At 34.6% G+C, this 27,923-nt stretch overlaps 1 long non-coding RNA gene across 2 annotated transcripts in view; it reads right to left on the bottom strand.

Moving 5' to 3' along the window:
- The window catches only part of LOC144334859 (uncharacterized), a 1,627,235-nt gene that overhangs the window by 705,421 nt on the left and 893,891 nt on the right, over positions 1-27,923 (bottom strand). For both annotated transcript variants that reach the window (XR_013405115.1, XR_013405114.1), the window contains exon 6: positions 25,284-25,322. This is a non-coding gene — a long non-coding RNA (uncharacterized LOC144334859). The remainder of the gene's footprint in view (positions 1-25,283; positions 25,323-27,923) is intronic.

The raw sequence follows: 27,923 nt of genomic DNA, 5'->3' as shown, positions 1-27,923 counted from the left end.
TGCATTATTATTGCCATTATTGTTTTTGAATTGTCATTATTCCTATATTAGTGAGCTAATCACTGTCATTGATTGTGAATTTTACTAACATAACTCTCAGAGCACAACCCAGTTTCAAAGTCCTCAGGAGTATTTCATGGTTGTCCTAGCATAGAGACAACAAAACTGTTTCACTTTTACAGATATTTAAAAATTATATTTAAATTTTAAAAAGAGACAGAAGTCTATACCCGTCAGATAACTCTTGATTGATGAAAATTCACTTAAAATTGGTAAAAACTTGCATAATACCTGGAGTTTCAAAACTGTAATTCAGAATGCCATTGCAAGAAAAACATGGTGTGTTTTCTATATTTTTGTTTAGTTACACCTCATTGTAAATTTAAAAAACACAATTTTTAAAATTATAATTGTGCAAACTAGAGTATTTTCCCTTCCATTGTCAATCACAGAAGATCTTTCTTAAAGACTCTCCAGATCACATTATATAGCATTAATTATACCATGAGCTTCTCGAGGACAGTAATTATATCTTTTCAAGTCTGCAGTCTTAATTTCATGAGTGAATGAATATCAATAGTTTAATATTTTATAAAACATTTTCTTACTCTGAATAAATTGGCATATAAATTATAAGGTAAGAATTTGTGGTTTTGCAGAGATTCAAATACCAAAACAAACTGAATATTTTTAAAATATGCTTAGTCATGAATGCTTAGTATTTTCTTACAACTTTCTATACCCGTATAATATTTTTATTTATCTTTTGGATTTTCTATTTTGAAGTATTGTTATTATTTATAAAATACCCAAAATTAATTTTAATAAACATTAAGACATCATCAACTAATATGACTTTCTATAACTTTCTCAATAATCTCTTAAAATTGAAATGGCAAGATACCACATGTGCACGCTCTTGCTGTGGTAAAGGTAGACATGTTATCAAATTTTACAGGTAGGCCAACACTCAGGTAGTAAACTATAGACCTGAACAATAAAAACTAAAAATAAAACTGATAAATTACTATAAAACAAGAAACAAATAATGAGCTACTTTGATTTATGGTATTCATTTCCATTTCACATAAGCAATCTATCTTAATACATACTCCAAACCTTGCCTCTGCTTTATTAAGGAGTACATTTCACATTCAGCCATTCTAAAAGAGAAAGATAGTATTTGGGTAATGTAGCAGATCATTTCTGTTTATCAGAAGGAAAAGTTTAAGCAAATCTTAAAGGGGCAAATTTTTATAGTACTATTTGTTCTGTATTATTGACCTAAGTACTGTAATCACCATTGATATAGTAGAAGTCATTAAATCATATTTTGGAAATTTAGAGATATTTCATTATAGATTGATTTCTCTATGTATGCTTATGTATGAATATGCTGAGGAAACTTGTTTAATTAAATCCAATTAATAGAATATCCTTTTTCTGTATTTTACATGCATTTATGTAAATATTTACAAAATTATCTTCTAGTCTGAAGGCGCTATAGTTCAGTGAATAGTATCATGCTGATTACATCCAATGAGGTTTTTAAAAGCAGATTTTATTTCTTTTTGTGTATAAAAAATAAGAATAGGTCTCTGCCATTCTTACCCTGAATGCCAGTTTGCTAAGTAAAAAGATTATCAGATCAATCTGAATTTATCTGTGTAGCAAATACATTTTAGAGCTTAGTATTATTTGTTACAAAAATATAAAGTAGGTAAGAGTGGGGATTTACTCCATTTTCCTTTTTTTCTTTACAGAAACTAAAGCTCAAATAAGACTAGGTTATTTGGCTAATTTACATAGCTAATCAGTAGCAAAAAGAAGGCAAAGCCCAGATCTCTAAAATTTAGTCTTAAGTTCTTTCCACATGTCAAGAGGTACTTGAACTTACAATGGGAAAGGTGATTAAGTAAGTTTCTTAATCTTAAGATTTAGGCCTACAGTAACAAAATTCAATTCATGGAAAATATGTAAAAACAGAAATTGTAATGGTTTAATTTCAAATACTTGATTCTTACTTATGAATTGGAAAGCAACTCATGGTGGATTTGAAGGAATACTTCTTAATTCAGGTCATTCTGACTTCATGCAAAGATTTAATATCATCTATTCTGTGTTTTTTTTTTAAGAGATTCATAAGAGAATTAGACAATTTTACTTCCTAAAAATTAATTAAATTCCATTTTCATTTTCAAATTTCCTCTTTAAGGTATGAAGGACTATACTATTAATTTCTGAGTAGATCCAGAAAGTTGTCTATCCACATTATTGACACCAACCTGTTGGACACACAGCACACACACAGCAGTTCCTAAAATAAAGTTATTTCATTCAATGTTGTTTACTAATAATATTGATGAGAAAAAAACATGATATCCAGCCAGGGCCATGATTTGTATGGAATTTGCATGTTCTCTCCAGGTGAACTGGCACAACTAAATGGTTCTACTCTGAGTGAGAGCAAGCGAGAGAGAGCAAGCGAGCATGTGTGTGTGTGTGTGTGTGTGTGTGTGTATGTGCGTGCCCATGTGTGCATGTGCCCTACGATGGAATGGCATCCTATCCAGAGTTGGTTCACAGCTTGTGCCAAGCTACCTGGATAGGATCAGGCCATGTGAGACCCAAACTGGAATAAGCAGGTAAATTATTGTTTTTACTAATCATTCTGAAACATATGCACAGCTCATACTTATTTTAATGTTTAATATTAGAAGTGATTTAAGTGTTTGAGTCTTTATTTAAAAATGGAGTGATGTGTTTGTGAGCAGAAATATGCCATAGGAACTGTATTCTTGTTTATATCAATTAGTCTTTGGTAAAATTGGTTTCCTAATATGTTATTTCACTTAAGACGGCAGTTTCCAAGAATCTATCACCCATGATAAATGAGGCATTACTGTACTTCGTTGGTAATGTATATACTTTGTTCCTATTTACTTTGTATCTATTAGAAAAATATATAACTCTGTCAACAATAACAAAAACAGGCTAAAATAAAATTATATGCCAAATAATAACTAAGACTACTTAATATCTTGTTTTAATGATCAGTTCTCAGAGATGGGACATATACTGAGAGTACACTATTTCTATTGGAATTATATCCACTTTATTCCAGTGGTTCTCAACAAATGGTAACTTACTCTCCAAGTGGTGACACTCTCAATGTCTACAGACACTTTTGATGATCAGAACTGCCTAGTTAATACTGCATGTAGTGGGGAGAAACTAGGGATGCTGCTAAGCGTTCTGTAATATATAGCATGACCTTAAATGTCAATAGTGCAGAGACTAAAAAATGCTGCTCTTCAAACAACTCTCTTATTTTGAGCTGGATTCACATAGCCTCAATAATTACACATGCCTGATTCAGAGTCATGGCATGATTTCCAAGCTAAACCACTACATCCAACTATATGAAGGATTGTTCACTGGGAAAATAAGCCAATAGCATTTCCCTGGGCATAAATACTGTCATTTTGATGCATGAATATACATAATTTTTCTTTTAGCATTCAATTCAGCATTAGCATTGTGAGATTTTGCACCAACTTAGCAAAACTCAAAGTCTAAACAAGTTTTTCATTGATTTTAACCTGCAGAATTTAACTTTGAGTTTCTATGGCATTTGAAACCAAATATAAAATTATAATAATAAGAGTATTCATTCAATTTTTTTGTCTCTTACTTCTGATTTACTTTATTAATGAACATAAAAAAGTAGCCATCTGGACAGAGAAAGGAAATAACAACATTTCTCATTTCTAAAATAATTCAGCAATAACCATAAGCACAAAGAAATAAAATTCATCAGATTTTTCTCCTGTTGCTTCAGCCTAGGGACACAGTGACAGGCTGACAAGTCTGAGATATGAACATAAACTTTGATTGTAATTCAATTTAAAAAGTTTTATTTTACTCTTTACTCTAGTTCATTAATATTCTTAATTCATGCACTGCCAAAAGCATGATGCTCTCTTTCAGTCAAAAACACATTAAACCCAGGGAAGAAGAAATACTACCCCACAAGTAAATGTTCCTTCCTCAGCTTGTCAAGAAAGGCATTCCAAACTCAAACAATGGTAGATAGCAGATCTTGCTATATAACACATTTCTTCTACGATACACTGCCATTCTTGAATGTACATGCATCCTTCAGATACTACAATGGATTATAATACAAATTAGGTTGACAAAAACTCTCTTAGTTTATCCATTGGTCTCAGAATAATGCAGAGTTTATTTATTTTTTTTTTCATTTAGATATACTTTTTATTCTGAACAGTTGATGAAACTGAGACATACACTGTTACATGTCAAGGGAAAAAATATTGTCATTGTTACAGAGCTTTTTACCAAATTAATATTTGACCTGTGTTAGAAAAAAAGATATGGTAGTTTTGCATTTATGTGTTGTAAGTTACATTTAGTCTGATATTTTAATTGATTAGTTGAGCAGACTTTAAAGTTGTAAAATAGCTTTAAAAAATTGCTTGAGTTGAAGTTCTCATTACCTAATGTTTATCCTTTAATCTGTATGCAAAATTTGTGGCAAATGTACATTATTCTGGGAGTTTTTTAAATTCTCAAAGATTTTTGTGACCTAGAAAATGTTTAGAATCATGGCAAAAAAATAAATTGAAAGACAATTGTAAAAAAAAAAAAAAAAAAAAAAAAAAAAAAAAGCAGATTTTCTTGCTTCATCCGAGCATTTAAAACTCAATAATATGCCAGAACTACCTAAGAAATGCCTTAAAAGTAGTTTATTATCTAGTATAGCTTTCAAAAAGAGAAAATATTATGTTATGGTATTTGTTTTTAATAGAAGGTTATGTAATTGCTATAGTGACAGAAATAACTGAAAAGACCTACTGTATGTCTTCTTGTATAAGAAATACCCAAGACATTGATGAAAAAACTCATTTGCTAAATTAGTCACTAATCTTGTCCAGTTTAACTTGCTGTAATCCCTGATAAACAATCCTAATATTCAGCTCTCAACAAGTCATGCAGAAACATTTAAATAAAATAATGGTAAATGGGCAAGATTATTCTACTTGGTAAATGGCCTATTGCACTGATATCCACCTTTTGTTTTTTAGAAATGAAATAATCACAGCCTTGCAGCTTATTTCTGCCAGAAAAGTTCAGACAGAAAATGTGTATTAATACTCTATGTTTGCCTAAGAATAAACTTAAAGACACAAATTCTTCTTGTATATTGTTGAAACAAGACGGAATCACAGACCAAGAAAATTAGAGTGGGGAAAGGGAATCATATTTCTAATGAGTTAGGAATGATTAAGATGCATCAAGAATATCACTCATCCTCTTAGATCTCTAGACTGTATGCTATGCATTATGGAGGACAGCAAGAAATGTGAGCCATAATTTTGTCCTTAACTACAATGAATGGAGAAGAAAGGAATTATAAACATTTAGAAAAAATTGTAACAACAGTCAGGTTACGCCAAGCGCACTATAGGGTTCAAGCCATAGATTAATGAGAGATTTATTTCTGACATTTTGAGACATTATACAAGAACCAAAATTGAGCTGCTCCTTTAAAGGATGGATGGATTTAGAAAAATAAATGCAGAGCTTCATAAATCACCCTGTTTCAAGAGATGAGGATATTATATAAACTATTCCATTCATGCTTTTTTATCACAGGGACAGTGGGAGACAAGAGAATAGAGTATTGGTAGAGCTAGTCTTCAGCATGATGTTGGCAGATTCCAATAAAATTATGGCCACTTGTCTCCAATTTTATAATTCAGGGCTTCCTCATTAATCATGGGATTTCTTTCTCCAAACTTATGTCTCTACAGTGTAAGTGTGAGATGCTCTCAAAAGAACTTCCAGGAAGGTAGGTTACCCTCCTTACTTGTAGACACCAGCAAGCTGGTTTTTATCTCCAAAGTAGAATGTCTTGAGCCCAGTGTAGCTTATGCAGATGTGTAAATGGCACAATGACCCCAAACATCTCTTACGAGATGTTGTTCACTTGAGAAAAAAATTATTGAATACAGGGACACTGATTTGTTTCACTGAAGCTTCCTGTATTTAAAGCTGAAATGAAGTTGCACTTTTTACTCTTAATTGATATGTATGCTACTTTTACCATGGGGCTATAGCACATGTTGTCTCATAACTGTTTTTCAGAGAAGGATCGTTAGGTTGATATATTTTTGTACAGCAACAGGAATGACTGTTCTGCTAAATCACTAAAAATTAAGACAAACACAAACTGAAAGCTGCAAGAATTGACTTGGCTTCTGTCCATAGCCATAGAATTCTTGGCAAATGTGAAACCATTTTAAGAGTTTTTATTATTGGCATGGAAGATATTTTGGCATACACATATACAAAGTGAAAATTATAATGACAATAAGAATACCACTTCGTTAGTTTAAATCAGTAGAATGTTGATTACTCAGTAATGTAATTGAGACTATTAGCTAGGTTTTTGCCAAAAGTAAAGCTATGCTGTATTTCTTTAGTATATCTTGCAGAAAATTGAGATTCATCTAAAGGAAAATAAACTAAATAAAAAACATTCTAACAATGCCAAAAGAAAATATAGTGAGTACATCTGGAAGCTTGAAGAGGAAAAAGTCTTTCTAAAGATGACATGAAAGTAAAAAACCATAAAGGAAAGAGTAAATCTAACTACATAAAAAATTCTGAGTGGCAAAATACATCATAAATGAAGTTGGAAAACAAAAGAAAAATCCTGGATGTTTTTAAAAATATATATTTTAATACATAAGAGCTTATACAACCAAGTGTTTCTTTAAAATCCTATTGAAAAATAGGCAAGATACATAAATGAATAATTCACACATATACACACACACATGCAGGTTATACCTTTCAAACTTAAAATTGTGCATCTATGTTCAGTAATTATTTAGAGATGCTTTACTATTAAAATAGTTGTTCAAGGACATGTGCATTCTGTAAAATTATATTATTTGTAGTGTTAATAATAACAAAATTTGGAAACACACCATTGCAGACTGGAGACCTCTGGGAATGGCAGAGGCCTGAAGAGTGGTGGAGCTGATCATACTGATAGCTGTGAGTTCTCTGCTGTTGGTGGGAGGTGGGTGGCAGAGCCATGGAGGTGAAAGATCTAAAAGTTCAAGGCAGCAATGTTGCTTGTGAGTTTGAGAAATATCATTTGGCAGGGGAGATGCTCAATGTTCCTTTCCTTCCTTTATCCTGATATGAAAAATGGAGATGTTGTAGTAATTAGGGGGGTAAATTGGGCATGGGGAAGAATTAAAGTATTTAGTATATTATGTTTATTGTTGGCTTATGTTCATGATTTGTGTTTATTTTTTCAGCTTTTAGAGGAAGAAGAAAGTACCAGCAATAATTCATTTCTTACATAATTTAGCTGTGGATTTGTAGAGAAGAAATTAGAAGTCCTGGGTTTATGCTGGATCCTCGTCCAAATATCTTTGTGACTTTGGGCAAATTACTTTATGTCACTGGACTTCACATTTTCTGTATGCAAAGCAAGATATTTTGATTACATTCTTCCACTGGTATGCATACAATTAGGGTACTGCAATTTATGACTTTCTGTTCTTACTATATTGTGGGCAATTTGAAGGAAGACAGTACATTTTTCAACTCTAAATTCTCAAGGCTTGATGCTGGTTGGCATATAGTTAATGCTCTGTAAATGTTTGCTGAATTGACTTATGTTGATTATCTTACTTCCAAGTCCTTGCAGCAATGACATGTTATAAATAGCCTCTCTATCATTTCATAACATTAATGATAGAAAGTCATATTAGTGCCTTGGTAGGAGCTAAGAAATAAAAAATAAATACTATATTTCCTACAATAAAAAAAATTAAGATGGACAGTTTTAGTTGATTTCTAAAATCAGAGAACAAACACCTGTTCCAGTAAAACTAAAATGACAGAATATACATTAATTAAATCTGTGGAAACCCTCAACTTCAAATAGAATCTAGATAGAGATACTTACTTCATCTGGATGGAGAAAATAATACATCGCAGTATTAAGAGAATGTATTTCTTCCTAACAATGAGCCCTTTCACCTCAATATTAAAATCCTATTTCAAACAGAGGTTAATCATACCTGAAGACTGTTGTATATTGCGATTTTCACAGTATTTGTAATTCTAAGACGGACCCCTTTAATAATCAAACTGGTGTTCATAAGCTTCTTAATGAAGTCATCTTTCAATGTAAGCATATATAAAACTCACTCATTTTGTTTATATTACTTTTGTGGTCATTTCAACCAGTGTCTATGAAGTTAGTTTTGAAAATAGCAGACATGGAAGGAGTGATTCAAAACAAAGATGTCTTATGATTTCAGGGGAACATTTTGTTATGAATATGGAACACTTAAGCCATAACTTTAGCTCTACAAGTCTTTGACAATTTAGGGAATAATGGCAATACCAAGCCAGATTTCTATGCAGTGGATGGAAGCAACTAATCTTAGCAAGGTAAACCCTCGTTTTTGATTTCTCAGACCCTCCATTTCTAAAAATAATATGGGAACATATAAACCACTTGATATTTCTATCTGTAAAACACTTATGGCAAAAATATATATTCTTGTAGGAATCAAAAGCATTGGAAAGACTTGAAATAAAAAAAAATTCATTTTGTCTTAGCAAATCTAAGTATAAATTCAAATCATCCTCAACTTTCCAAAAAATACCCTCACAAAATTTCCTTACCTACTGGGGTGAAATAGGCATTGCTATTATACCATGCTAGCTAAAGAAATTCCACTCTTTTGAGAAAATAGTATATATTTTACAAATATGCTTCTTTAGCTTGTCAATAGACACAGATACAACATAAATACTTGAGTTATACTTTGGAATTCTTTAAAGAAAGTACATCAAAATATTTTCTTTTATAAGAGGAGATGGCATTGAAAACATGAGTATGAAACAATAGCAACATTAAAGAAAAATTATGTCATGCTAGCAGGAGTATCATGTTCAACTCTATATAAAATTGTATGCATTGAAGTAAAAAATAAACACTGACGGCAGCACAAGCCCATCTAAAGTGGCCGCTGTAAGGATGCCAGCTGCAGCAGGGGAGGAGCAGCTGGGTCTGTGTGCTCTGTGGAACTGATGAAGGAGGGGAACAGGTGATCCCAGTGGAAGCCCTGTACCCTACTAAATAGTGAGGTGGGAGCCCCCACTCCCAGGCATAGCTGCAGCTGCCCAGCCACGGCTCCAGACCCAGGCATCTCTGTGCTCTCAGAGACCTAGGAAGCCCCCTCCCCTGCAGGCTCAGAAGTGCCTGCTCCCACTCCCTGGCCTCTCCCTGCTCCAAGCACCTGCTCTGTGGTGGAGCAAAGTTGTGGACATGTCCCGATAGCTAAGCCCAGGTGCTGTGGTGACCTGGCCAGGTGTGCCTGTATTTGGAGGCAGCACTGACATGCAAGCACTCTGCTGTCTTGGCCCCCTCTGGAAACTGCTTCTGAGGCTAAAACTTTGGGTGCCAACAAGCACAGGAGGGAGGCAGGGTGGCTGATATTGGCTTGACACGTGCCTGGTGTTGACCCTTGGCACAGACAGCCTGGACACCATTGAGGACATGTTGATGATGGCCAGAGGCAGACAGGTTCCTAAATGGGAAGTTGTGGGTCCCTGGTGAAACCCACCTTCAAGCCAGAGATGACCTGAAGTCTGGGGGCCAGGATGCCAGTTTTGGGTGGAGTCAGTGACCTGGAGTCAGAACTTCTTTGATGCCTTTTGGCCAATTGAATGGTGCTTTTTCCAGGCCTGTCCATGGCCACTCACTGACCAACCAGCATGTACTTCTTCCATTCTGAGCTCATAAAATCCCCAAACTCAGCCATACCCAGAGACTTGTGAGGATGACCTGCTTGCAGATAGAAGCTACCCACTTCAGGTAACTTCTCTGCTGAGAGCTGCTCTGTCACTCAATAAAGCTCCTCAATAAAGGACAACCTTCAGTTGTCCACATAACCTCATTCTTCCTGGACATGGGACAAGAACTCAAGACCCACCAAACAGTGGGAGTGAAAAGAGCGATAACATATTTCTGGCCAGCTCACTAAGTCATGGGCAGTGACATGCTCCTGGACCACAGGATTGAAGAATGGTGACCCTTCTAGGGGCCCAAACCTCTGGATTCCCCAAGTCAGAGCTGCTATAACATCATAGCCCTCCTGCTCTCTGCTGGTACCAGGCAGCTTCCACAAACAGGAAGCTGAGCCAGTCCAGGATTTGCAGGCCAGACAAGGTGGCAGGACTGAAAGAGTTGTAACACAAATGGTCTGAAACACATCTGTTCTGCAACATCCCCCTCACAGCTCACTATGCTGTGGCGGTGAGGAGAAGGGCTGCAAACCTTCTGGGATCCCAGACCTTGGGGCTCCCCATGTCAGGGCTGCATCATTCTGTAAAACCCTCTCTGGGGTTCTGCAGTTTCTGGCATCCCCGAGCTTTCAGACACACTGCATTCCCCTCGTCCAGACGTCGGTGCCTATAATGGAAGCCTCTTGCAGCACAACTGGTCCAGTCTCAGTCTCTCATGGACCTGCCACCTGTGCTGGTGTCTGGAGCTGCCCACCCTGCTCAAGTAGCCAGCACGATTGACTGTGTGCAGTGGCCAGATCCCATGCTTGGTTGTTCACACACCCTTGCCACACCAAACCTGTCTCGCCCTTGGCAGGCATGGGATCTGGGCTGGTAGCACGAGCCGAGCACAGCCTGCAAGACCCAGTGGGTGAAACTAGCCCAGCAGGCATGAGCAAAACTCAAGCAGAGGCACCATTGAACCCAGATGTTTCCAGCTGGCAAACTGACATCCTGCATCAACAGCTTATAACTGTTTACTAGATATAAAAAAGGGGTAGCAGTGAGTATTTTCATTCGAAGTAGATCTTCATAATTGGAAATAATTTATACTTATACTCTTACTTTATAGATGAGAAATCTCAGACCCAGAGATTGCAAATTGTCAACAGTCACAGAAGAAATCAATATTAAAACTGCCCTACAACTGAATCTCAAGTAACCTACAGACGTTATTGGAGAAAAATATTTCCATAGCTATATATGTTCCAACCAAGAATATGTCACTTGGTGTTTTACATTCTTATTTACCTAAGGACATGAAGCCGAAAGTCAGAAGTCAGGACAGACTTAGAAAATACGGGCAGTGTTGTAAACACATATAGAACGACTGTGTGTTGCTTTGAATTAAAAGTGATGGGAATAACCTGCCACCTGCATACGTGAATCTAAATCCCATGCAGGTGACGACTACTGAGAAAATCTGGCTTCATTTGCTGCATTGAAACAGTGCAAAAAATAAGGGTGTTCATAAAGATACATACACAGGAGTGTTAATTGCAGCGCTATTCATAACAGCAAAGCTATGGAATCAACCTAAATGCCCATCAGTGATAGGTTGGATAAAGAAAATGTGATACACACACACACACACACACACACACACATATATATACACACACACATATATACACACATATATATACATATATATACCCATACACACACACACACATACATACATACATACACATACATACCATGGAATACCATGCAGACATAAAAAAGAATGATATCATATATTTTGCTGGAATATGGATAGAGTGGAGAATATTATCCTTAGCAGTCTAATGCAGGGACGTATACCCCATGTTCTCAGTTCAAAGTGGGAGCAAAATGTTAAGAACTCGTGAAAACAAAGAGGGGAGCAACAGACTGGAGACTACTTGAGGGTTTAGGGTGGGAAGAGCAAGAAGGGTAGAAAAAAATAACTGTTGGGTACTAGGCTTAGTACCTAGGTGATAAAATAATCTGTACAACAAACCTCTGTGACATGAGTTTACCTATATAAACAAACCTGCACATGTACCCACAAAGTGAAAGTAAAAATTAAATAAAAATAAAATAATAAAAGTGTGGATAAACATTTTTAAAAGAGTATAGAAGGTTGCAATAGAGGATCATGGAATATCTTCAAGGCATCTAAGAATTTATTATTATTTTCATTCTAAATTTGACAAGTGGACAAAAGAGTACAAGGACTATACTATTTTTAATGAGAAAGAGAAAACAGTCTTGCTTCTTTGTAGAAATAATTTATAAGAACATGCCACAATAAAGCCTGAAGTATGTGCCGCTATTCTATAGGGGGCACAGGCTCAAAAGCAAGACATTTGACCAATTTTCGACCATGAGAACAGGATTTTTTTTACCTTAATTCCTTATACGTGACAAGTGGATAGGAAAAGCCCACATTTTGCTAAGATACAGTCATGCTGCCATGGGAGTTAAATGAGCAACTTTACTAATGTCTTGACCAATCTGACTTTAGGATTCTGGATTTATAATGTCATGTGTTTAAACTCTCCCTGATAAAATTATTAAAGAGATACACCGGCCGAGCGCGGTGGCTCAAGCCTGTAATCCCAGCACTTTGGAAGGCCGAGACGGGCGGATCACAAGGTCGGGAGATCGAGACTATCCTGGCTAACACGGTGAAACCCCGTCTCTACTAAAAAGTACAAAAAACTAGCCGGGCGAGGTGGCGGGCGCCTGTAGTCCCAGCTACTCGGGAGGCTGAGGCAGGAGAATGGCGTGAACCCAGGAGGTGGAGCTTGCAGTGAGCTGAGATCCGGCCACTGCACTCCAGCCTGGGCGACAGAGTGAGACTCCGTCTCAAAAAAAAAAAAAAAAAAGATACACCCTGAGGTCACATGAATTCTTACTCATATCTCACTTGTTTGTCATTCAGGTCATTTCTATGTTTTTTGGAAGGTGAATTATCACATTAGTAATAAAAATTATAGCACTGAATCATTTTAGTGCATTTAAATGTGGAATGAACAGTAACAATCAAAGACTAGGAAAACAATAAAATATGAGTTATTACATAAGAATTTGAGTTGTGAATACCAGGCAAGGCTTTTGTACATATAATTTTAAAAGTATTTTGGCTTATTCCTAGATTAAGGTTTGCATGAGTGTTAGACTTATCTCCTTAAGTTTTAATATATCATCTTTCTCCCAGTTTCTTTTTTTTCTCCCTTTTTTTAAGGAATCACTGTCTTAAGATACATTTTACACACTATAAAACTCTCCCTTTTAAAGTATACAATTCAGCAGTTTTTTGTTAACTCACAAGGTTGTGTAACTATCACAACTACTTAATTTTAGAACATTTTTAATACCCCCAAAAGAAATCCTATACCCATTAGCAGATATCCTCTCTTCTTCTTCCTCAGCTCTTGGCAACCAAATCTATGGATTTCCCTATTCTGGATAATTCATGTAAATATAATAATAAAATATGTGGTCTATTGTGACTGGCTTCTTTCACAAAGAATAATGTTTTCCAGATTCATTTATATTATAGCACGTAACAGTACTTCATTTCTTTTACTTTTGGAAAAATAGTACTGTAAAATCTATACCACATTTAAAAAATTTATTCATCAATTGATGAACATTGTGATTGTTTCTATTTTTTTAGCTATTATGAATAATTTTCCTATGAGCATTTGGGGACAAGTCTTTATATAGACATATATTTTCATTTTTCTTGTGTACCTAACTAAGAGTAGAATTTCCAAGTCACATAGTAACACTGTGTTTAATCATTTGAAGAACTGCTAAACTACATGTGAAGTGTCTACATCATTTTGCATTCCCACCAGCAATCGATAAGAATTCCAATTCCTCCACATCCTTGTCAACACTTAATATTATCTGACTTTTTGATTCTAGGCATCCTAGTGGGTGAAAAGCAGTACCTTGTTGTGGTTTTGATTTGCCTTTGTTAGCTAGTGATATCAAACATCTTTTTATATGCTTGTTGACCATTTGTATATCTTTGGAGAGACTTCTATGCACGTCGTTTGCATTTTTTAAATTGGGTTGTCTTTTTATGTTTGAGTTGAGCTCTTTATATATTTTAGATACTAATCTCTTATTGGATATATGATTTCACAACATTTTCTATCATTCTTTGAATTACGTTTTCACATTTTTGATGGCATTATTTAAAGCACAGAAGACTTTAATTTCAATGAAATTCAATTTATATATTTTTCTTTGATGTTGTAGTTAAGAACCACTGTGTAACACAAGGTCACAAAGATTTACTCCTATGTTTTCTTCTAAGAATTTTATAGTTTTGCCTTTTATATTTAGGCCTGTGATTTATTTTGAGTTATATCTGGTTTGAGATAGGGATCTGACTCCATTCTTTTACATAAGACTATCCAGTTGTCTCAGCACCATTTGCTGGGAAAAAAATATTACTTTCCCCATTGGGTTATCTTCATACCTTTGTCAAAGATCATTTAGCCATAAACATATGGCTTTATTTCTAGACATTGAATTCTATTTCATTGATCTATTCTTTAGGCCAATTTTGTCTATGCTTGTGACAATGCTATACTGCATTGATTCTCATTGTTTTATAGTAAATTTTGAAATCAGAAACTGTGAGTCCTCCTTTGTTCTTTTTTAAAGATTTGGCTATTCTGGGTCCTTGACAATGCCATGTGAATTTTAGAATCAGCTTGTTAATTTCTACAAAGAAGTGATCTGGGATTTGGGATTCAGATTGAGATTACATTGAGGTTGCAGATCAATTTGGGGAATATTGCCATCTTAACAATGTTAAGTCTTCCAACCCATGAATATGGTATTTTTTTTTCATTCATTTAGATCTTTGATTTTTCCCCATTAAGTTTTCTGAGTATAAGTTTTACACCTCTTTTGTCAAATTTATTCCTAAGTATTTTACTCGATGCTAGTTTGAATATAACTGTTTCCTTATTTTCATATTTGGATTGTTCATTACAAATGTATAGAACTATCATTGGTTTGTAAAGTATCAATCTTGTATCCTGAAACCTTGCTGAACTCATTAGTTCTGATATATATTTAAGTAGATTCCTTAGGATTTCCTACATATAAAATTATGTAATCCAGAGATAGAGATTCTTTCCAATGTGGATCCTTTTTATTTCTTTTTCTTCCTCAATTGTCCTGGCTAGAAACTCCAGTACATTGCTGAATGGAAGTGGCCACTACTTATCACTCCTGGCCAAAATTATTTATGTCTTCTTTTAATAAAAACATTGAGTTGTTTTCTGTTATTGTTGTAGTTAAATTCATATGATTGACTTCTAGTTTCAGTATAGTCTTTAGAGAGTTTGAATTGTACCTTTTTGGGGATCTCCTTTAAAGTTTTCTCTGTTTCAATGTACATATTCTTTTTTAAAGGTTGTATCCAAAGTTTGAGAAATATATTTTATCTTAGGTCAATATTTGAAATGGCCATTCAAGGAAACACCACAGTTACAGATTGAACACTTTTGAGGGTGTTTAGGACCTCTCAAAGCTCAACTCAATAACATAGCATTGAAATTGTGTGCTTAATATCTCTTTGCCAGAGTTACATTACTTTTACTTTCTTTCCCAGAATGGAAATAACCTGATGTTTATGTGAGTTATGTTGAGGTAGTAAGGCTTGGATAGCCTTACTCCCATAATTAAACCCTGTATAGAGCAGCCAACTATATTCAACAGCGAGGTCTTTACTGTGTATTAACAGATCCTTAAGTGAGTGAAAGAAGGTCACAGAATGCTTGGAATGTATTTCTGATCCAGTTGAAGACAGTATTGGATAAAAATGTAAAGGATGAAGGTGATAAAAATGATAACACTTCGTGCCTGATATTGTTCTCAGCACTACAAAATTTGCATGTAAAATCTTTACAACCACTCTTTAAGGTATCCCCATTTACACTGGAGGAAATGGAGGTACATAGACATTAAATAACTCACCCAAGTTCACGCAGGTAACAAGTGATAGAGCTGGGATTTGAGCCTAGGCAAACTAACTTCCAAACTGTCCTCTGATTATGAAGCTGCAGTACAACGAAGATCAATGGCAGAGGAGTGGTCAGAACACTACCTGGCTTTGGTGGACTCACAGAGGTTATCTGGTGTCCCTTCCTGCATTCCCTAGTTTGTCACCCACATTATCAAGAGGGAAACAGGAAGATTTCAGACTGCATAAGCGGGGAAAGCTGGTAAAATATCTGGGGTATATTGGTCAGAGTGTCCTTAACACGTCCTCTTTTGCTTCAAAGGTGATATGGTTTGGTTCTGTGTCCCCAGATTTCATCTGGTAGCTCCTATAATTTCCTCATGTTCTGGAAAGGACCTGGTGAGAGATAACTGAATCATGGGGGTGAGTCTTTCCTGTGCTGTTCCTGTGATAGTGAATAAATCTCTTGAGCTCTGATGGTATTAAAAATGAGAATTTCCCTGTACAAGATTTTTTTGCCTGCTGCCATCCATGTAAGACGTGACTTGTTCTTCCTTACCTTTCACTATTATTATTGTAAGGCCTCCCCAGCTACGTGGAACTATAAGTCCATTCAGCGTCTTTTTCTTCCCATTCTCAGATTATATTTTTATCAGGAGTGTGAAAATGGACTAATAAAGGCCAAGAGAAAAGGCACTGAAGTTCTAACCACATATTGTAAACACTTTATCTGAGCACATTCTCCGTCTACATTCAGGGCGTGCCTACTAAGTCGGTTTTCCTTATATCCATTCCATTTTTGTCTGATATTCTGGTTTCTTGAATTTCAAGATTGACATTATTTGTAATTATTCAACTACATGTTTGTAGAAAGAAACAAATGTGTGGTTTTTTTAAAGAATAAACATTTGAGAAGTTTCCTGTGGTGACAAATATTTCTGTGAAAATTAATGACAAATTACTATACTCGGGGGAACTGTAGGACATTTTTTTATTAACAAGAGAATTCTTCTTTCAAGATAGCCCTCACAGCAAAACTTGGCTATGTCTCCAATCATTGGAAGTTTCATTCTCTGTCTGTCCCAGCAGTACGCATTGTTTAGGGAAGCAGATGACTTCAGAACAATCATGTAAAAGACAAGACAAATCCCAACCAAGCCAGCATTATGGGTAATACAGTAACTACATGACTATGGACATTTGAAACATTATTAATTTGATTTGTTACATTTTAAGAAGAAAAGAAATTTCTCATTTTTTTTGGACAACTTGTAAATCTATTAAACAGAACATTGATATGCTATAATACCAAGAAAATTTATCCCATAATTAATCTTCTATTAGGATCTGTCTCAGAACCTCCTTGGTTATCTCCATTGTACCCTACACCAAAAAAAACTTCACTCTCAGATATCCACATAACACTGACATTGCCATGCACACATTCCAAGCATTTAAGTGTCTTCCACATATCCAAATCATACACCTTCCCAGTCTATAAGGGGTATCTCAGAAGCAAGAAATGAAGATAAAGTGTGATTCCCATTTAGAGGTAGGTGGCCATAGGCAGGATATTGTAAAATTATTTGTCTATACTCTTTATTGGCATAACCTCATTCCATTAAAGGCTACCTAACATCCCTACCACTTACCATTGTTCAGTACTTCAGGAAGATGCTATGTTATTCTTTAAGGATGATTTTTTTAAACCATTTTAGTTTAAATGTTAAACTGTTAAATGTATCTTATAATTTTGCATTTCAGGAATCTCAATCATCTTCCACTATCTCTCATTTACAAAAATGGTAAGTCAATTCAGCATCAACTAGAAAATAGAAATAATATGTGAAAAGACATCTTCATATGTCTCAATATGTTTGTGGAAAACTTTTCAAGGTATACATCTTTCTTTGACATTAGAGTTTTTATAGCAAGAATGGTATACAGGCTCCGGCAAAGTGGAAATATTCTCTTATTACAAATAAGGGAGGAGAATGAAAAGTGGATAGGAGTGTCAGCTGTAAATTGTAGAATGTTCTGTACCAAAACCACATAATATTTGTTAAATAATAAGTACAGTGTTCTGAGTACCCAAGGTTTTGTTAAAAAGTAATGTACAATAACAAACAGAAAATAATAAGCAGAGAGCTTTTGAAATTAGGAAAGAACTATAGGGTAGTATTTCTATTTTGGTGAACACCTGGAGAAGAGCTGCTTGATTTAGGACAGGAGGCAAGAAATTATACAGTGAATGTGTGCTTAATTAACCACAAAATGTTCTTTCAATATATTAGTAATATGATAGATAATGTCAGATTTATTAGAATCACTATTTAAATTATTCTTGGCCGGGCGTGGTGGCTCACACCTATAATTCTGGCATTCTGAGTGGCTGAGGCAGGTGTATTGTTTAAGTCCAGGAATTCAAGAGCAGCTTGGGCGACATACTGAAACCCCATTTCTACTAAAAATATAAAAAGTTAGCCAGGTGTGGTGGCACAAGCCTGTAATCCCAGCTACTCAGAAGGTGAGGCAGGAGGATCACCTGAGCCTGGGATGTCAAGGGTGCATTAAGTCAAGATCACACCACTGCACTCTAACCTGGATAACCACAGTGAGACCCTGTCTCAAAATTAAATTAAATTATCTTCATAAAAACATTTATAAATATTTTATGTCAGATGAGAGGCTAAAATAAAAAAGTAGATAGTTTAACTTCCCACTAAATGAACACTCTTCCATGTAGTCCAATTATTAACACTCTTAGAGTCAATTCCTTGGAGTGTTAACAAATACATAAGTCCTGTGCTACCCTGAGGGGCAAGTTATGAATATAATATAATTTTTGCTTAATGCCAAGGAAACATGTTTAAACACTAGTAGTCCTTCTAAAATGAAACTTGCTGTCTTGCAAATGTTTATTCAGTGCTATCCTGATGGTGAAATTAGGTGAAGAGCAAGCTGATACTCAGTGAATGAAAGCTATTGTAGGTAACCTCTCAAGCTGGATTGAGTCCCACATGTAGAAATTCTGATTCTTACACATTGAATAAACTTTATAGAGGTAGATTTCAATGTTCTGATATTGTTTGGCTGTGTCCCCAGTCAAATCCCATCTTGAATTGTAGCTCCCATAATTCCCACGTGTTGTGAGAGGAACCCACCGGGAGGCAATTGAATCATGGGGGCAGTTTCCCCCATGTAATTCTTGTGGTAGTGAATAAGCCTCATGAGATCTGATGACTTTATAAGGGGTTTCCTCTTTTCGCTTGGCTCCCATTCTCTCTTGCCTACCACCATGGAAGACATGCCTTTCACCTTCCGCCATGATTGTGAGACCCCCTCCCAGCCACCTAGAACTGTGAGCCCATTAAACCTCTTTTTCTTCATAAATTACCCAGTCTCTGGTATGTCTTTATCCGCAGAGGGAAAACGAATACGTGTCCCATGAATATTCTAGAGGCTATTAGTGACTGACACAAAATACTTTATGAGTCATAATTTGTTGGGCCTCCTTCCTTAGTGATAAATCGAAATCCTTTTAATTCCAGTTAATTGTATACAATTATTTTTGATCTCTAGTCCTATGTGTGAAGAAAAGAAGTTATGTTTAACTAATTAGCTGTTGTAGAAATGAATGATGCTAGTTGGCATGTTGGTGGCATTTAAATTACTATGGATCCTAAAAAGTAAAAATGAAATCGCAGGGGGAGACTTCCACTCTGAAAGGTAAAAAGAGCCAAAGACATAGGAAGCAGGTGGTGACTCAGGTCATTCCAGAAACTACGGCAAGAGTCGAACATAGTAAACTCGGCACCGCATCAAAATAAAATCACCTAAGATACAGTGGCTCCTGGCTCCTTTAATTTAGAAATTGTTGTTAGATTGTCTTTAATATGGATTGTTGCTTAATGACAGTTAAGATTAAAGAACTTCAGCTATTATTATAAGAATGCTGTCCATTTTCCTATTAGAAAGTAGACCATTTTGAGCGTAGATGGGCATCTTGTAGAGTTTTTTCCTATTTCATGCTTTTTTAAGTTTATCTAGTGACATTTGTTAAGTCAATAATAGCTGATTGTTAAAAAATAATTTTTAGTACTATTTATCCCGAGTCTTCTATTTTGGAGGCCTAAGTTGCCTGCTTTGCCAGACAAGTAAGTGGTACTGCAGGTTATTTGGTAAAAGTTAGGAGAGAATTATTTCAAAGTCTAAAACAAAATTGTCAAAATATGTCTTTGGAAACATGGCTCTAGATTTCAGAATTACCCAAAAATAATAGTGCCCATTTTCCCAAGGACAATTTGAATAGTTTGGGTGGGTTTTATGCTGCTGTAACAAACAAACAAACAAAAAAATAAAATGCAACTCAGTTGCTTAAGAAAACAGAATTCATCTGTTGTTTAGAAAAGTTAGCTGTGAAACTGAGAGAATCTTCACTGCAACTGTCCTCCATCAGGTGACTCAATGATTAGGATGATTCAGTCTTGTGGCTCTGCTGTCTCAAACGTATGCCTTCTCTACAATCTCCTTTGCAGAGGAAGAGAAACACTGAAAATGCACATAGAGGCTTTTTACCTCCTCTGCACAGAAGTGATATACTTTACTTCCATTTTCCCTTGGCCAGAAGTAATCCTATGACCCCACCTAACTGCAAGGTGGACGGAAAATATGATTTCCTATATGATCACTAAAGAAAGAAACCCAGATATTTATGCACACTAATAGTATCTCTCTAGAAATAGTATGATTTCTAATAGCCTATCCCAGCAAGCTAAAGGGAATTAATAAAAGGCTTAAAGCAAATGCTCATAATTTTAAATAACATTTCTTAAAAATAATAAATAAAAGCACATAATTATACAGGAAACATAAAATTAAGGTCCTTGAAGTCGGGGTCATGTCAAATCCTTTTTATATTACCCAATCCCTATCAGATGGTTTGTGAGAGAACGAACATATTAATAAATTCATGAGAGTATGATTCCTTCCTTTGGTCAGTGAACACATGATTTATGTTCATATCATGTCAATTTACATCAGGATAGCATACTAGCAGTAATAACAAATTTAATAACTGTGTATGACGTTAAAATGTGCAAAGCATTTTGATATACTATATGCTTAACAAGTCAAAACTGTGAGATTGGTATATACGTTTGGTTTGTTCTCTATAATTTAAATACATAACATAACAACCTTGAAAAACCTAACATCATTTTAACACAAAACATTTAATTTTTGAGGGGAGAGTAGTTCAAAACATTGGAATATTTTGGCACATATAAAAGAAATATACTTTTTAAACTCTCTAGATGGAAATAGCATTCAATTCTTGGAAAATATAATAGTATATTTGAATTAATTTGTATTATTTGAAATATATTGTATGACTAATGCTAAGCACATGAATTTAATTTGCAAGTTACCTGTAATATTGTTTAAAAAAATCAGGACAGCCAAACTTGCATAAAATTGGCATTAGAAAACTGAGAACACTAATGAGGAAATGAAATAGTCATTAATCATCATTGTGTGACTGCAGAAGGATTAAGTGGGTTTCTATAGATTTTGCTTCACTTATTAATGACATGGTTTTACATATATAAAAGATATAAAAGACATGTATACATATATCTAACATTGGGGCATGGGCTGTGACAATTTATTTTCCCTTGGATTTAAAGTAATCATCTCTGAAGTTTTCTCAATAACTACGTAAGTACAAAAGATAAAATCTCATTTTAACCAGCTATATATAAACTTTCTTAAGGGCTCCAGATCAGGGTTATTACTCAAATATATGCAGAATTGGGTTTTATTAAAAACTTACTAGTGCAATAGCATCTCAATATAGTCTTTGGAGTCCAGGAGATAGACTGAAATCTCAGCATCTTGATTCATTGTGAGACTGTAGATGAACTAATTAAGCCCTCTGACCATTAGTCTCATCTCTAAAGTGATATCAAAATGCCCTTTACAAAGTGAGATTAGAAGCATGAAATGAGAATACACAGATAATGCACCTAGCATTGAACCTACCAAACGGTGAAAGCTTGACAATTCAAATTCTCTTTGAGTGTACATCACGGTGCATGTTATTATTTTGACCTCTTAAAAGGTCCAACATCCAGGTGCAGAAAATAAAATACATGAATTGGAACAAATCGCCACAATTACACACACAGATACAAAATTCAATGATTCGTAAACATTAAACACATTACCTTATTTAAGTGAAAAAAAAATGCTGCAATAAGATTTTCTGTAAATATTTTACCTGCTATGTGGAAAGTGTCAGTTCTTTATTTTGAAGTAAATTTTTAGTGCTGGTATTTAGTTTCAGAGTAAATTTTTTTTAGCTTGAGAATTATATAATAATTTAATGGAGTATATTTTAATGTATTTAATTTGGAATCTAAATTTGCATATTATAATTTGTATTTCAATACTACTCTGGTTTGAATTTTACATTTATTTTCTTTTCTCTCAAATGGCACTCAGTTTTGTAGAGTGTACCATGATAATTCAGGATGTTTTAGAGATTTTATTAACAATCCTTTACGTTCACAGCATTGTTTTCTTTGAAAATGATAATTAGAAGCAAACAATTATAGAAATGAAAAATTTAAGGTTATTTTTTAAGCAAAGGTGAAATCCTAAATAGGTTAGTTAATTGAAAATATTGAGGAACTACTAAACATAGAGCAATGTGTTAGGTATGCTGCAGTAAAGAGAACAAGATGACATTGTTTCCTCATTTAACAAACTTGCAGAATTGCTGAGTAGAAAATATGTACACAACACAGGAACCTTAGAACATATGACAGTGTAAGGTAAAGGGCTATACTTTGTGATCTTAAAAACAAAGAGTTCAAGGAGAGGGGGAATCAAGGTACAATATTTAAAACAATGAAGACTTCCAGGAGAAAGTGGGACTTGAATTTGGCCTTGAGGAATGAATAGAAAATGGGGATCTGAGCAGATACACTGATCATGCTGTTCACAGAAGCAGAAATAGTGACGGTGGGGTTTGTGAAGGGAGAAAACAGAACAACCTTATTAGCTTTGAGATTTCTGGGATGTACTGAAGAAAGATTGCTTTTGGATAAGTGTGGCAATACTTAATTGTATAACTTGTATACCAAACTGGGGGAAGAAAGCTCAAAAATTTTCCCAGACTGGTCACATTAAAAAACAAATAGATAAACAGGAGAATACATGTTGTTTTAGAATCTATCACCTGGTAGTATATAAAGAATGGATTTGAAATAAGATATATTAGAAGATAGAAACCACCCAAAAGATCATTTTGGCCATCCAGAATTGGAAATTCATACTGACAATTTAAATGAAAAATGATGGAATTTAGACAAAAGGACAATTACAGGAGGAGGGTCCAGATCCAACTTTTGCAACTAAGGAAAGCTTTAGGATGGAAAAAGTATACAGGGCCTCTAGGATTTGTTATGATGGAAATGGGGAGGCAAAATTTCTACTACCTAAAAGACCCCAGTTCCTCAATAAATGCATAAGCAAAGCTTTCCATTTGCAGAAAGTGCTAAGGGAGATGGGAGGCTAACCCTCATCCTCATTTTGAGGCTAAATATTGGCTAATATTTTGATGAATACTTTTAAAAATCATTAAGGCAGCCAGGGACCGTGGTGTGACTCTGTTGTCTCAGCGATTCTGGAGGCCAAGGTAGGAGGATTGCTTAACCCAGGAGGCCAGCATGGTCAACACAGTGAAACCTTGTTTCAAAAAAAAAAATTACTAAGAAAAAATATAATTTCAAGTTTTTTTTGTTCATATTTATGGTTAAATATGAAGGACTGAATTCATCATTGTGAATAGATATTTCTTTGTTTGGCAGAAATTTCTAGGTACAACTCTCCAAAGGTAATGCAAAATTCTACTCAGGCCTAGTAAAAGCCTGCACAATGAAGGGCTAAACTAGTCTCTCAGTAAACAAGCTTGCCTTCACTGTGGGCTGGTTAAAGTTACAACAGAATATTTTCATGTCAGCTTATTCTTCACATATCTTGCAGGGCTCAAATATGAGGAATAAGACAGAGAGAAACATGTCAAAATGTATTCTTCTAGGAGAGATGCAGACCCCTATGGTACATGGTGCACTGATGATGGAGAGAAACAAAGTACACATCTCTGTGGGAAAGGCACCATTCAGTAGCTTTCTTAGTGATGAGATCTGATATACAATTTTAAGTTTTCTGTTTGTGTGAAATAATTCTGTTTAACCTCAAGTCTTCAGTACTGTTTGTTCAACATGACAGCTTACTATCAAATGTGGTACTGTTTGGTGGGAAGTGTGAACTTGAAGGATGAAACTGGCATGGAAATGAAATGATTATAAGATATTGAGAAATTCTGAAATCATTTGGTTTCAGAAAGATAATGAACAACAGCAAGGAGATACTGGACTTTCAACGCTCTCCCAGTCCAATCCAGCAATACCCAGTTATTACTAAATAATGGAGTACAAGACTGTATTCCTTCAGTCCATCAGGCTGGAATCTCATTCTTGGTTCAGTATTATAGAAAGGGTCACTTAATCAGGCGAGTTGGGATATCCAGTCTACACAGGTATCTAAGCTAGAGATTTCTTCATAGTATTAAGTGAGATAAAATGTTTTATAATCTTGTATACACTCAGAACATAGTAGGATCCCAATGTATGAATTGGACGGTGAGCAATATTTCAATAATATTTGAAGAAAAAAGGAGTGGGTGCATTCGAACATGAATACAAAGCTGCTGTTTGGAAAAATACACGACGTCACAGAAAACCTCCTATCTCAACCAGTTCAGCTTTATCATCCCTATAATGCATGTCCCAGGAAAATGCTGTAAGAATTTTAAGAGTTTCCATGTGGAAAAGATCAGTGCCTTCAGTGTATTTCTAACTTTATAACATGTAAATTATACTATCAGCATTGCACTACTGAAAAACTTTTAAACACCCAATTTTTGTGTCAGCTCATCTTTGGTTTTTATCTTGCTTCTGCGTTTGATCTATTTTTAAAGAAAAATTTTCAGACTGATACTTTCCACATTTTACCTGCATAATCCTCCTTCCTGTATCACAAACTCTTTCTGTGGGGATTTTAGTTTCCTTAAGAAACAAATGTTCCCTCTGTTTGGAATGTTCTCCTAACTCATGAAGTTGAATCTCCAAGAAGTATCTGAACTTACCAGATTGTCTTATATGGGTTAAGATGTAATTGATCTTTTCTAACTGTCCTTATGAGTGTCAAACTCAGAAGATGGAAAGGAGGGGAGAATTTTTTTTAAGGATTAAGTCTGACACAGAAATAAAAAGATACTCCAAAGAACAATGACAAACGAAATAAAAATATCAGAGGGTTGAGAGTCCCAAAGAAAAAAGTATCTTACCAGATTTTTGAAGTTACCAGACAATCCAGGAGTCCAAGCCTGATGAAAAGCAAAACAGACAAAAAACAGAAAACAAGAGTTTTTGTTTTAGAAAAATGGACAATAAAATGTTATAATCCTACAACATTATTCTATTTACAAGTACTGCCGACTGAATAAATACTTTAGGACATAATTTCTGTAGACAAAAATGTGTCTTTCACTTCAACTGAAGTGTTTAACCTTATATTGTGCAATTAAAACAAGCAATAAAAGGTAATGTTCTGGCTCCAGAAAATATTTTTTCCAATTATTTAGGTGACTATAATAATTTGGTTAATTCTCTAAGTTCTCAAAGAAGGGAGATTATTATTAAATGCACATGAAATTCTCCAGTAATTAGTACATGCATTTGATGATTTTATGGGAGAAGCAGACCAAAGTTTCATTTAAAAAAAAACTTTTCCCATTTTTCAGGTTTTTGCTGGCTATGACAATAATTACTTTTGGCTTTGATTTAGTTTTGAAAAGTAAAGCCATGAAAGATATTATAATGACAAAAATGAAAGCTTTTTAATTTTTAAATGATAGTAAAATGCAGCCTCTATTTTTTAAAGGTGTTTGAAGTTCAAATGAAAGGCAATATCTGAACAGCACAAATTCCCAAGAGGAGACCCAGCACCTGCCATGGGATACAAAGGTTTTATAAATATTGTCTTGTGTAAAGGCAATGGCAAACATTGTGAGGCCTTTTGCAAATATGCCTGCCTGCTTGTGTTTGAGCAGAAATATTGAACTTCTAGCCATTACTATTATAAAATAAAGGAGATTATTCTTTAAACATTTGATGGTAGCCTTTTCTTTTTGCTTTGGGAATCAAGTTTGAAATTACACATTGTATGAGTAGTAAAACACATGTCTTTCTTTGAAAGAGAATGGAGAACACAGTAAGTGTGAAAAGGAGTTGACACTATTGTGTGCGGTTTTATATGTGCATATGAATATGTGTCTGCATCTTATTGTCAGAAAATTTAAATTAGGTGATTTCTGTTGGGCCAGAATAATCTCTATAATGCTAGACTACTAATTGGTAACAAATTGCCCAGAAGAAAGTTATTAATATTCCTTCTCTAGGGTCCAAAATCATTTGAGAAGATCAATGCTTCACTTTTGAAGAGCAAGTAATGGATCTTGTGGTATTATTTACAGAGCTTACTGAATTCTCTAGCCTGGCTTCAAAGGTGTAAAATGGATGATCTCTTAGAAACTTTTGTCCATGGATCTTAGTTCTATTAATGACCTTGGAAAATAATCTGATAAATTCTTTTATTTTCATATTTTAAGTTATTTCTTTGTGGTGAGATATAATCCACAAAAGATTTGCAAAAATACAAATGCGTACAGCTCAATAAATTATCACAAAGTCAATGCTCATGTAATTATTATTACAAGATAAAGAACTTGAAGATAACCACTACACAGAAGCCTGTGGCTTGTTCTGTCACACTGGGTAAGTTTGTATGTATACACAGAGATGCATGCGCAGAGATCTGTAATCATGCTGCATTAATGTCTCATGTTCATCACAACTTTGCAAGGCATTTGAATGCACATTACCAGGGAGGGACAACACGTTGAACATATCATATGATGTCATTGGATATATCATACACTGTAATCTCAGTAAACTATTAATTACATGTGTTTGTCAAAGTATCTGGATTTTTTTGTCCAGCCTATGGTTTTAAGTTTTAAACTTTAGTTGGAATCATGTACTACATCTCTGTGTTTAGTTTCTTTCCCTTAATATCTTATTTGTGAGATTCATTCATCTGGTTGCTCATAACTGCAGTTAGTTTTCATTACTCTATAGTATTCCATTGGATAAATATTCTACAATTTACATACTCATTCCACTACTGGCAGCTATGTGGATTGTTTCCACTTTGGGATTATTATGAATTACCCTACCATAAGCATCCTTTGTTAAGAGTGAGATTAGTAGGTCAGAAAATACACCTATGTTCTACTTTAGCAAATAATTTAAATAGTGTTACGAGAATTGCCATTGTTGCACGTTTCCCAGAAAATATTTCTCTTCTGCTTAATTTTAGCCATCAGTGTACTATTTAGTGGAATATTTCCGTACTTTTCATTTACATTGCCTTCATTACAAATTTTAGTGCATTTTCATATGTTTATTAGTCATACATATGTAGTCATTTGAGAAGGTTCTTAAGTTATTTTTACCCATTTTATATGGGTGGTCTTTCCTTATCAATTCACAGAAGTGCTTTATGTATTCTAGATGTGAGTCCTTTGTTGGTTATATATTGTGAAAATCTGTTTCCTATTTCATGGCTTCCTCTTTTACTCGCTTATTATTTCTTATGTTGAACACCTATTGTTAATTTTAATGCAGTCCTATTGAATCTTTACTTATGCATGCCATTTATTACATAAAATAATCATATATACGCTTCTGTATTTGCTTCTAAAAATCTTTTTATATTATGATTTCTTTGCCTTTCACATCTAATCCAAAAATCTACCTGAAATTTATATTTTGAGCTGGGGTAAAGTTTCATTATTTTTCCAAATTGGTCCAGCAAAATTTATTCAAAATATGACATTTTCAAATTGCTCTACAATATTAGTCAT

Source organism: Macaca mulatta, chromosome 15, assembly GCF_049350105.2.
Source record: "Macaca mulatta isolate MMU2019108-1 chromosome 15, T2T-MMU8v2.0, whole genome shotgun sequence".
NCBI lineage: Eukaryota > Metazoa > Chordata > Mammalia > Primates > Cercopithecidae > Macaca > Macaca mulatta.
The sequence above is the reverse complement of the archived record's forward strand: the minus strand, read 5'-3'. Positions and strand labels throughout refer to the sequence as shown.